The sequence below is a fragment of the Amphibalanus amphitrite genome, unplaced genomic scaffold, assembly GCF_019059575.1.
Source record: "Amphibalanus amphitrite isolate SeventyFive unplaced genomic scaffold, NRLGWU_Aamphi_draft 001487F_arrow, whole genome shotgun sequence".
NCBI classification, from domain to species: domain Eukaryota; kingdom Metazoa; phylum Arthropoda; class Thecostraca; order Balanomorpha; family Balanidae; genus Amphibalanus; species Amphibalanus amphitrite.
In genome coordinates, this window is record NW_024882980.1 from 82,840 (window position 1) to 94,760 (window position 11,921).

An 11,921-nucleotide genomic window follows, 5' to 3' on the forward strand; every position below is an offset into this window, starting at 1 on the left:
GCCGGCCAGCGCATGACTAGCCACGCCTCCGCCCTCCTGCTGACCAATCATGAGCCTCATCGATCGGCGAGCTGGGCCTGCCGCCGACTGCGGCTCTGCCTGCGCCTCTCGGAAAGGAGACGCCCTTTCTGGAAACAATTGTAATAAAGTGCCCGAGTGGCCGACGTGAATCAGCCCTGAGCGCGATTAGTTTGTCTGGGCGGAGGCGAGTCTGAGCGCCGGCCGGCGCGGCGGTGACCTCGGCCATTCATGAAGGTGCCGCCGTTACTCCGTGACGCCGCCATCAGCGGCGTCACGGCCCTCCTATCGACAGCCCTCTCAGTGTCACGCCATGAGGTTGACTGGACTCCAGACTTTGGCGCTTGGCCAGTCGCCCTGCCCGACAAAGAACTGGGTGAGCGAGACCTGGTCGCCACTGGCAATGATGGCTGAGAGGCATGAACAAAACATAACGCAGTCTCTCATGAGCCGGCAGACTGCGATGGCAGCCAATCTCCGCAGCGACTGTCGTCTATGGGCGCCTATGATGATTACCTTCCGGCCGCCGCCTGCTACCGAGCGGCTCAGGCTGACAAAGGGGAGGTCAGCCCTCAATCCCTCCCCCACCCCTCCCGCCACCCCAGCAGCCCGTTTGTGCCGGAACAGAGCGACCTGGCCGCGATTTTATCGCCGGCGGCCGCTGTTACTGGGATGGACCGAATGCAAGCGCTGATTCGCGACGACCCGAGCGCATTTCAACTGCCGGCGGGTGCTCGATCCGCTCCGCTATCGCCGGCCACTACTTTGCTGGGAGAGCCGGCTGCTGTTGTGTGTGCTGAACTGGTTGAACTGGACCTTTTCGGTCTAACATATCTAGTGGTGCCTGGTGGTAGCATGATCAGTGTCAAAGCGTTTATAAAAATGAGCACAATTATTCCTCTTATGAAGAGTAGCGTGCTCGTTCTCGAACTGTTCATGTTTCTTAATCCTTATTCGACTTAAGAGTAGGAAACCTATGGTAACCTATGGTATCTATCATGGATTAGCGGCATAGGAAACCTAAGGTATATAGGTTCATGGGTTGAAATTAGTGGTTTTCGCGACGATTACCTGGCACATTATTGATCACATTTGGCGCTATTTGGCCAAATACCTAAAGTCTTAACCCTAGAACGCCTAGGGTTAAGACTTTGTATCAACCCCCCCCCCCCTGAGGTTTTTTCGAAGTGCACGCTAAACGGCTTGTCGTAGCGGGCTGAAATTTTCAATACCCTCTGGGGCAGCCTTTGCGCATCTTTTGTCGAAAAAAAATTGATCGGGTCATGTCAGGTCACGGAGTTATGACGTCATAAGAGGTACAGCCTCCGGCCGACAGTTACCAAACGTGTGCGCCGAATCCCTAGGTTTTCTGCCGGTAATACCCACATTGTTTGATGGATCATGATGAAACTTCCCATGCATGTTGGGGCAAGCATTGGCTATCGTGTGGTGTAAGAAAATTGACCGGGTCAGGTCAGGTCACGGAGCTATGACGTCACAAGAGGAACAGCGTCCGGTACTATTTTTGAAAAGCGCCCGAACCACTATTTTGCTAATTCTTGTCACCTCAATGGGAATATGCAGCAATATTAGCTTCTATAGGGAGCAAATGGACCTCCCAAATCCAAAAATACAATCAGGTTTCAAAAATTTAAATTTTGATTTTTCGAATTTCTGCCGCCGACTGTGACCTTGCCGACTTCCGGCGCTCCCAACGCGCCATTTTTAGAGCTAGGGAAACGAAATACATACCAAACGATAAAGAATTGATCAAGGAACACGGTAGTGAAGATTTCAAGTCGATATCGCCCACCGTTTTGCCGCAATCGCCGCGGAAAGTTGAAAAAGTTTGATTTTTTTTCGGAAAATTTGACCTTTGACCGGTCATAAGTAGGTCAAATGTGGACCTAGGACCAAAAAATATACCACCAATCGCGAGATCTCGTTGAGAGCAATCCGTTGGTTTTTTCCGCTAAGCTCTACGACCTTCCGTTTCGAAACGCCAGGGGGGGGGGGTCGTAACAACCCCCCCCCCCCCCTGGTCGTTCGTGTTATGAGAAATGGCCTGGTCGTGCGAGGGTTAAGTAGGTAATCCGTGTGTTTCGAAACGTTGTGTTGTCAGAAACGTGCCAACATGCTTAACCCGCGCACCGACGGGGGGGGGCGGATATCCGCCCCCCCCTGAGGTTTTTCGCGGATAGCGGGAAAACCGCGGCGCGTAGCGCCGCGAAATTTGGTATGACTATTCTCTCATCAATTTTACACATGGTGTGCAAGTTTGAACCTCCTAACTTTTAAGGTCAGGTCACCAGGTCACTTTGAATGACCCAACCTCAAGTCACTTTTTTGCAACTTTGTCACCGTGCCAGAGCTACAGTAGATGTCGGAGGCCTTTGAAAGTCGCAGGATGTTATTAGGTCATTAGTAGCTACAATTTGTATATCTCGGAATTTTGATGTCGGTGACCTAAGGTCAGGTCAATTTCGCGACCTCCCCATTATAAGTCAATGGGGGAAAAATCAACTCCCTGTTTTTACCACTAAAACGGGTCGGAATGGCCCCATATACCATACATGACTTCACATACGATCAACCTTCACTACCTTGAGGTCTGTTTTGCTGTTGGGCAGCTGTAAGGTCATGTGACGTCATCAAAGGTCACCAAAGGTTTTTTGCCAATAACTCCTTACAGGAACAAGATACAGCCGCGCGGATGGTCTCATTGTGTTCAGCTCGTCAAGACGCATCGAATGATATACATGATGACCTCGAGGTCACGTGACCTGAGGTCAACCTTTGACCTTGACCTTTCGAGGTCAACATATATATCATTCGATGCGGATTGACGAGAGGATCACGATGATGCCCTTAGTTTGTTCCTATCTTGACTACTTCGAAAGTTATTCGAGAAAAACCCTCTCCATATCTAGCGCCGCCATTTTGACTTTTTCGACCCCTGTGACGTCATCTTTGACCTGACCTGAAAATGACCTTAGTAAAAATTGTAGACCTTGTCCGTGCGTATCCGATGCCGTTTACCGCTTGTCGCTATCTTGCTTCGTTCTCGAGATCTCAGGGGGGGGGCGGTCATCCGCCCCCCCCCGTCGGTACTAAGTTGGCGCAGACCCCCGTCGGTGCGCGGGTTAAATGATATTTGGTTCATGGATTATGATATGTTAATCCTCGCCGGCACAGGGGGTGATGCACTTCCCAAGGTTTTTCGCGAATAACTCGCGTGAAAAGCGGCCGATCGCAACGAAACTTTCAGAACCCTCGTATCAATCAATGTTATACCTACTCTGAAAATTTCATGACCCTGTCCCTGACCCAAATGACCTTTGACTTGTGACTTCTATCCCAGACCATATTTGGCCGGAATCGCGATTCGGCGTATGTCGGCTCGCATTAGCCGCGCGTTTGCAGTCTTTTGTGACCTCGGTTCACTTTTTCGAGTTTTACATGTTTCTAAGCTAGTTTTTGGAACTGAATTCGAATTTAGTAGCCATTTGAACATTTAAGAAGTAGTTTTGGTGCCTTCGTAACATGTTACGAAGCTGTCCGAGGCGGTTGACACGTACTACGAATACCCGTCACGACCCTGACCTGACCTGACCCGACCTGGTTTAAATGCTAAACGACATCATCTGTGATAAAAAATAACACGATATTCGTGATCAGCACCCCCCCCCCAAAAAAAAATATAGCAGCCACACTTTACGACTTTCTAACAGGTCCCGATTTTCTCGACTTTTGGGTCATTGACCTGACCTGGAAGGTCAACCGATGACCTTAGACCTTAACCCTCGCCCGTATTGGGGGGGGGGGGTCGAACGGACTTCCCCTGGGTTTTCGCGAATAACTCGCGTAAAAAGCAGCCGATCGCGACGAAACTTTCAGTATTCTCGCGTTGATCAATTTTACACCTACCCTGAAAATTTCATGACCCTGACCCTTATGACCTTTGACCTGTGACCTACTTTTTGAGACCATGTTTGGCCGGAATCACGATTCGGCGTATGTAGGCTCGCATTAGCCGCGCGTTTGCGGTCTTTTCGTGGTTTTAAGCGTTCGAACATGGGATATGATGCTGCCCCCATGCATTAGGGTGGGTGTCAAGGTCACCGGAAAGTCAGGTCAGGTCACTGACCTTTGGTGACCTCGATTCACTTTTTCGAGTTTTAAATGTTTCTAGGCTGGTTTTTGGAGCTGAATTCGAATTTAGCAACCATTTGAACATTTACGATGTAGTTTTGGTGCCTTCGTAACATGTTACGAAGGAAGCTGTCAGAGGCGGTTGCCACCTATGACGAATACCCTTATTGGTTGACCTGACCTTACCTGACCAGACCTGGCCTTAACCCTATTCCTGGCGGGGGGGGGGGGCCTCAGGAGCCCCCCCCCTGAGGTTTTTTGGTTATTTCTCCCAAACGCGTTGAGCTAGGAAGCTCAAATTTTCTGACTTTTCCTAAAAGGCTTCTACGCAACATGTCTGAAAATTTTGAGTTGATCTGACCTCAGGTCAGGTCACCAGAGGCGGTTTGGTGACCCTACCTCAGAAAAGTTTGCAATCACGCCAGAGCTAGAGTTTTTGACCGATCAATTTCTTCTCTTCAGGCTTTAGTTAGGGTACCAGTGTGTGCAATTTGTATATCTCGGAATTTTGATATCGGTGACCTAAGGTCAAGTCAGTTTCGCGACCTCCCCATTATAAGTCAATGGGGGAAAAATCATCTCCCTGTTTTTACCACTAAAACGGGTCGGAATGGCCCCATATACCATACATGACTTCATATACAATCAACCTTCACTACCTTGAGGTCTGTTTTGCTGTTGGGCAGCTGTGAGGTCATGTGACGTCATCAAAGGTCACCAAAGGTTTTTGGCCAATAACTCCGTACAGGAACAAGATACAGACGCGTGGATGGTCTCATTGTGTTCAGCTCGTCAAGACGCATCGAATGATATACATGATGACCTCGAGGTCACGTGACCTGAGGTCAACCTTTGACCTTGACCTTTCGAGGTCAATATATATATCATTCGATGCGGATTGACGAGAGGATCACGATGATGCCCTTAGTTTGTTCCTATCTTGACTAATTCGAAAGTTATTCGAGAAAAACTCTCTCCATATCTAGCGCCGCCATTTTGACTTTTTCGACCCCTGTGACGTCATCTTTGACCTGACCTGATAATGACCTTAGTAAAAATTGTAGATCTTGACCGTGCGTATCCGATGCCGTTTACCGTTTGTCGCTGCGATGTGTAGTTTTTGAGATCTGAAGGGGGGCCGAATCGGCCCCCCCGCCAGTTTCTTGTCCCGGCGGAGCCCGCCAGGAATAGGGTTAAAGGGACTATCCCACCTTTAACATGGGGTTTGAGTTGAGATAGCCAAGTTTGCGGCGAGGTTCAGAAACCACTATCTATCTAGGTTGCAACCCCCGCGGCCTCTTGGTGTTGAAGAAATTCGTTCCCTTCATTTGAAAATGGGCCTTGTGCAAGGCCCTATCTTCAACATGGAGCGACCGTTAGCGTGACGTCACCTCGTTTAGTCATTCTGATTTAAATGGGTTTGTTCGTTGAAAAATCGCTGAATACTTGGTCTGAACTTTGTTGTGGTGCCTACAGAGTAAAAAGAATCAGCTTTATGACAGTAATGTGGCCTGGGGAAGGAGGTAATTTTGGGCTGTGACGTCACATATTTGAAAGTTTGTGTTTGGAATATGGGAAGCCTAAGATGTTTAATGAAAAATAAATGCCAGAACCGTGTTCCTGGTCATCCAATCTATAAAGTGGGGCACAATTTAACTGGTTTAAAAACATTTTAGAAGGTTGGATAGTCCCTTTAATGCATGAAGACATCATCTGTGATCAAAACTTACATGATAATCGTGATCAGCACCCCGAAAAACCCATAGCAGCCACGCCTCACGACTTTCTAACAGGTATCGATTTTCCCGACTTTTGGGTCATTGACCTGACCTGGAAGGTCAACCGATGACCTAGGACCTTGAAATTAGGTATCATCGGCTTCCTCTCGTCACGGGCAACACGCTCGTTTTTTTCCGCGAAGCTCTAGCTCGATGGGTGGGGGTGGGGGCAAACGCAAGGGGGCAACCCCCCCCCCTTGTGCCGTCGAAGGACAAGGCGTGGCTAGACCACTGTACACCATAGACCTCTGGTGTACCGCTGTACAGGCTAACGTATAAAAGGCGATAAGGCTAGCACTATCTCTCTTTTGACAGTTAGGCTCTTATAGTTTTGACGAGCTCAAGCTAGGACAATACCATGCTGGATACCTGGAGCCAAAATTATCCCACAAACGGCTCACTCAAGCAATGAGAGGGCCGTACCCAAAGGATTATAGGCTAGTAAAACGGTACCTACGGAGTTCGGGTTGGAAATATATTTTTTTTTTTTTGTCAGGCATGAAGCATGCCACAGAGACAGATGTTCTGTTGCTGCTGCATCAATTATAACGCATCATTATCAAAATGAAACTTGTTTGTGATATACCCAGTGGATAGAACATACCGCTTGATGGTGATTCAAGACCTAATGAATTGCAATAAGCCGCTAATCCTTGACGCTTTTGTTCCAAATTTAGTACTGTGGCGCCTGTGAGATCAGATCGCTATAGCGTGGTAAGAGCAGCATTGGGGTTTTAGTTTGGTTGTGGGGTAACAAGGTATTTTCTAATAATTTCAGAATTTCGGATAATTTTACCTAAGGATGCAATGCTCGACAGTTGACACACCCTGGATGTTGATAACCTTCCTTATAATGCTCGCTTTCTCGGTCTTAGAATGTTGCAAAGCATAACTTAAGTATTTCTAACTTTTCTCCTCAACCGTTCTACCTTCTACCTGGTGACCAAAACCAAGATTCTTACTAAACATAGTCTTGCCGCGTCCCTGACTCGGGGCATCATCCACTTATGTGTGCTTAAGAGCGTCACTTAAACGTAATGTCTGTAGAACTTCTACGAGCCCCTGGAGAGTGTCAGAATGAGAATCAATGGCTCCTGATTTCCGTAAATGCCTCATAACGGATAATCAGTTAGGGCGGCGAATGGCTCCAGAGGGATCAACACAGTCTCTAAACAGACCCTTTCACTTCGCAATGTGTCGCAAGCTTTAGCCAATCATTGCAGAAGTGTTGGTTGAAACTCACAATCCGTGCTTGCTATTTTATGCAAGCAATATTACACTGATTGCTGTTTTCCGGGACAACTTATGTTAGTGTGATCAAATTGCATCGAGCACGACGTTCAATTTTCATTCGTTAGACTTTGAATTGCCGTTTTCTAGTCCCACAAATCTGTAAAATACATTGGAATCAATATTTACGAGTATGCATAACAGCATGGCAACTGCACTCATGATCTTCAATGCATGTTCCGGCTTGTCTGTCTGTCTGGCTGTCTGTCTGTCTGTTTGTCTGTCTGTCTGTTTGTAACTTGCATGTTTCTCGGCCTATCTGGATGTCTTCCCACCTCTCGGTGTCGCCGGTGGCACTACGCCTTTGCCACAGCACTGCATGCTCGGACTGCAGGCAGGACCAATGCCGGACTGTCGAGAGGCGCTGCTATTGAGCGCTGCTGTCCGCCCCCCGGCCGGGCAGGTTTTATTGCTGGGAGCCGCGCCGCAGGCGGCCGCGCCGGTGTCGCAGTTATGCAAATAGACGGCGCAACTTGGCCACTCACTCGGCCTAATGTTGTATTATAGACACAAATGGTGACAGGATCCAACTTTTACCATCGGCTCGGCGGGCCGGCCGTTCAGAGTGGGATTTTCTCTCGAGTGGAGCCGAGGATGCGACAGGTCAAAGCGACGCTGCCGCCCGAGCGCCAAACTAAACCCCTCAATCGGTGACAGGGACGCACACCGACTTTGTTCTAAGCGCTGCGAGAGGCAGTACTTTGCGGTCCGCTGTCAGCGTGGGTGGAAGCGCAGTGTTTACCTGTCCGGGACCGGAACCACTTAGGCGGCCATTCATTTTTGTGTGTAGGTACTTTGGCCGAGGGTAAATCGCACTGGTTTGCCTTATGGTAAATGACAAATGGTATATTAAACAAGGATGTAATACTTCCATGAACGTTGCAATGCTTTCATAATGCTCAACAATACTTTCATATAGTTAACAATGAAGTACGGAAAGCTTTGATGTAGTGCTAGTGAATCGCCTGCACGGCTCATCAGTTACAAAAGGCTGACGATAGATGGCGGAAGCGGCGAGCGCCTGAATTCATACTGTGCCGCATAGCTCGGCCACTTGGCGATAAGAATGCGACTGCCACTGAATTCAAAAATGAATCTCACATCGTGACTTGCGGTGCTCTGTATTACAAAGAAAGCTGCAAACTGAACCAGATCACCCGAAATCGATATCAGGAGAACCATACGCATGTACTATGCATCGCTTAAATTATTATTTTTTGTCCGAACCTTTTGATTGGAAGGATTCAGAAGGACAGAGCCTCCGCTAAGCGAAGCTTGTTGCGCTGACCCTACCCTCTTCCCTCCGATCGCGCAATTCCGGTTCTATGGCAGAATTTATTACCCTAACTATAACTTTCGATCTTCGATTGTTACGGTACCTAGTTAGTGCATACCAAGTAACTTCAGATTCGAAGTCATTGGTCACACTGATAAGACTGTGGATAGATCTAGTAGGTATTTATCTTTTTTTTAATGGACCCACTACCGAGCCCTTCAACGCTACATTTCAGCATGTTTTTGACAAATTGCTCGGCGGACGAGTCAGCTAGGACTCCGGTTAGTAATCACTGCACAGTGCATACGGCTAGCGAATCCACCACACACGTAGCAGAAGCTACTTAACGAGACGCTGCGCCGCAGCAGGGACACCAGCTCTGAGGATGGAGTACGAGCAAGACATGGCCATCCCACCGTCTCCAACACGCACCGCGCGGGCACGTGAAAGGGCGACCCTCTTTAACTGCCCCTCCAGTGGCAGTAACTAAACTGGGGGCCACCGACAGATGCCATCGCACCACAGTGAGCGACAGTTACGACCGGCGGTTCCGGCGACAGAAAATGAAACAAACCGTGACCAGCGCGCACCGCGCACCTCCGCTGGATGTGTCCGGTTTAATTGCTGATTGGTTACCGACCTGCCCAGCTGGCCACCACGGGAAAATTGCCGGAAAATTGGCTGCCTACACTGAAAACAATTTAACCCAAGGCTGGCGAGTAAACCGGTGTTTTACGGGTACCCCTATCCGCAACCATTTATAACCACCCTCCCAGGAGTAGTGCTAGATCCCATTGCGGTGTAGTCGTCCCTGCTCTCAGCGGACATGTTCGCTGAGAGCGGTTATATCCGGTCAGAGCAAGTACGACTACACCGCAATGGGATCTAGCACTACTCCTGGGAGGGTGGTTAAAAATGGTTGCGGATAGGGGCACCCGCAAAACACCGGTTTACTCGCGGGCCTTGGGTTAAATTGTTTTCAGTGTATCAGGCGGCGTCGGTGATGGCTTCGAGTGGGTGATAACTTGGCTGCGATGTTGTCCGGAAGAGAAGGGCTTTGGTGGCGTGCTTATGTGCGGTGCATGCAGAACATTCGGTCATGGTAGGTAGGTATGCGTAACAACTTCAGAAACGAAAGAGCATATTTGCATGAGAGAAAGCCGTTATACGTAGGTATCGTTTAGATCCATGCAAGTGTTCAGCAGTAGAAGGTACAAAGCTAGACGTTAGACAGGTCTGGCGTACAAAATAAAACACGGTGAGCTCGAAGCTTATTGGCCTTTAGATATGCACTTAGCCTGGCCCCCGAGCACTAAAGCGGTCTCCGCTGTATGTGCAGCAAGTCCGTGAAATGTGGCCTCCCAACCAATCCGCTGACAAAAACCATCTTGTCAACTGTTCTTGCTGAAGCGTCCCACCCTCAGCTGTCACGCACAATAGAACCGCAGCCGCTTCCCCAGGACAAACTTTCCGAAATTCTGAACAATATAACGCATAGGCGTCGCCAGACATTTTCGGTTGGGGGGGGGGGGGCAAAATCAAGTTTTGTGTTAAATCCAGGGGCGCGGGAACTACTTTCCGACTGGGGGGGAGGGGGGCACACCATAATAGAGATTAACCTAGGGTACCCCCAAATCTAGTTTTCTCACCGGTTTTAGGCCACTTATTTTTCACCCCTCGGCTTTTTCAACAAAAAAAGAAAACATTTGCAAAAAAAAGTGTGGTATTCCGTCTCAAAGCTGTGGGGGCACCGCCCCCACGGCCCCAGAGTTGGGGGGGGGGGGGGGCAAGCTGCCCCCACTGCCCCCCCCCCGGCTCCCGCGCCTATGGTTAAATCTTGCCTTTCCCCAGCCGTTACTCACTCGTTTTACATATCATTCGACGCGCAATGGTGCGAGGAATCCGATGGTGACAAAGTTTTCCTTCTAGCTATAGCATGTATTTTTTACAAAAAAATCAAAATTTTGAAATTTCCGGACAAATTACCCAGAAGAAGGTGAAAAACGCTCCATTTGAATCGTATCACCTCGCTAAAACCTCCATTCACGCATGCATGCCGAGGTTTTACGTGAAATGCATAGGGCTTATCCCAGCCGCCGATTGTAGCTAAGAATTGGGCATTCGGCGGAGACTGAGAGAGAATGTCGGAAGTGTGAATCGGAAGTACATCATTCATCCTTGCTGCAGTGAGAAGAAGTGTTTTGTTCACTCGAGTGTGAACAAAAAGTTTCTGTTTTTTTTTTTTCGAGTGAATGGAAGCGCTGCAAACGCGACCAAAAATATTTAACGGAACCAAAAGTTACGCACGGCATAGCGGCAAGGGATCCCTTAGTGATAGGATTGCGACTTCCAGGCCATTTCAGGCCGCTCAGGGTCAGTGTGGACTCTCAGAAGCCTGTTTAGGATCCCGGAGATCGGCGTGGGTCACCCCAAATATTTACGTGTATGTGGTGCTTTAGGGCTTTCCGAGCCTAAGGTGGGCCCGGAAAGCCCTTTAGGGCACACGAGCTTTCAGAAGCCAGTGTGGGCGGCGGGCGCAAAGAGACTAGGCCCAGGGTGAGCCTGGAGCCCTCGAATAACAGTGTGAACCGTCGGGGTCTGTGTCGAATCCTTAAGGACCCTACGTTGGTAGGGACATAAGAAACATGTGTTGCGGCCCTCAGAGGGACACGTGAGTTGTGACCCCTTAGATGCCGGGTTGGGGTTAGTAAAGTCTGTCGCCTCAAAAGTTCGGCTGAACTATCATAGGCCAGTTGAGGTTTTAGAAATTTTCGAAGGCATCCTCAAAGATTCGTGTGGCCCTTCAGAGGTCTACGTATGTATAATGTCCGCAAAGATCCCTGTATGGGCCCTCTAGAGAACATGGACACCAGTGGGACTCTCAGAGGCCGGTTTGGGCCCTCCGAAAGCTTCTTAGAGCTCAGTGGAGCTCCTTAGGAGCCTGTGTGAAAAGCAAGCTCATGAGCCCTGCGGCACTTGAACGGTACTTGTGCCTGTCGCAGACATTTGACGAGAGTTGAGAAAGGCCCCGAAGATTTCGTGTCACGCTTTGAACGAAAATTATGTGTCAGCACTCCAAAACTTATGAAAATCAGCTACAAAATGTAATAAAGAACCAACTAGGAACATGGCATGAATCATGGCATTGACATTTCTGAGTCTGGAGTCGGAGTCTTGAAGATTTTGGCGACTGCGACTCTGACTTTGGTTTGAACTGCACGCTCCAACAGAGTCTGACCTCACAGGCATTCTCAGAAAGGTACCCCCATTTTTCCCCGACTCCAAAATCTCATCGGATCTGTATCGATCTCAGGGGGTGCCCGGTCCGAGGTTGGGGGGCAAGCTGCCCCGCTTGCCCCCCCGTGGCGACGCTAATGATATAACGGCACATTCGAGGCAGCCGATGT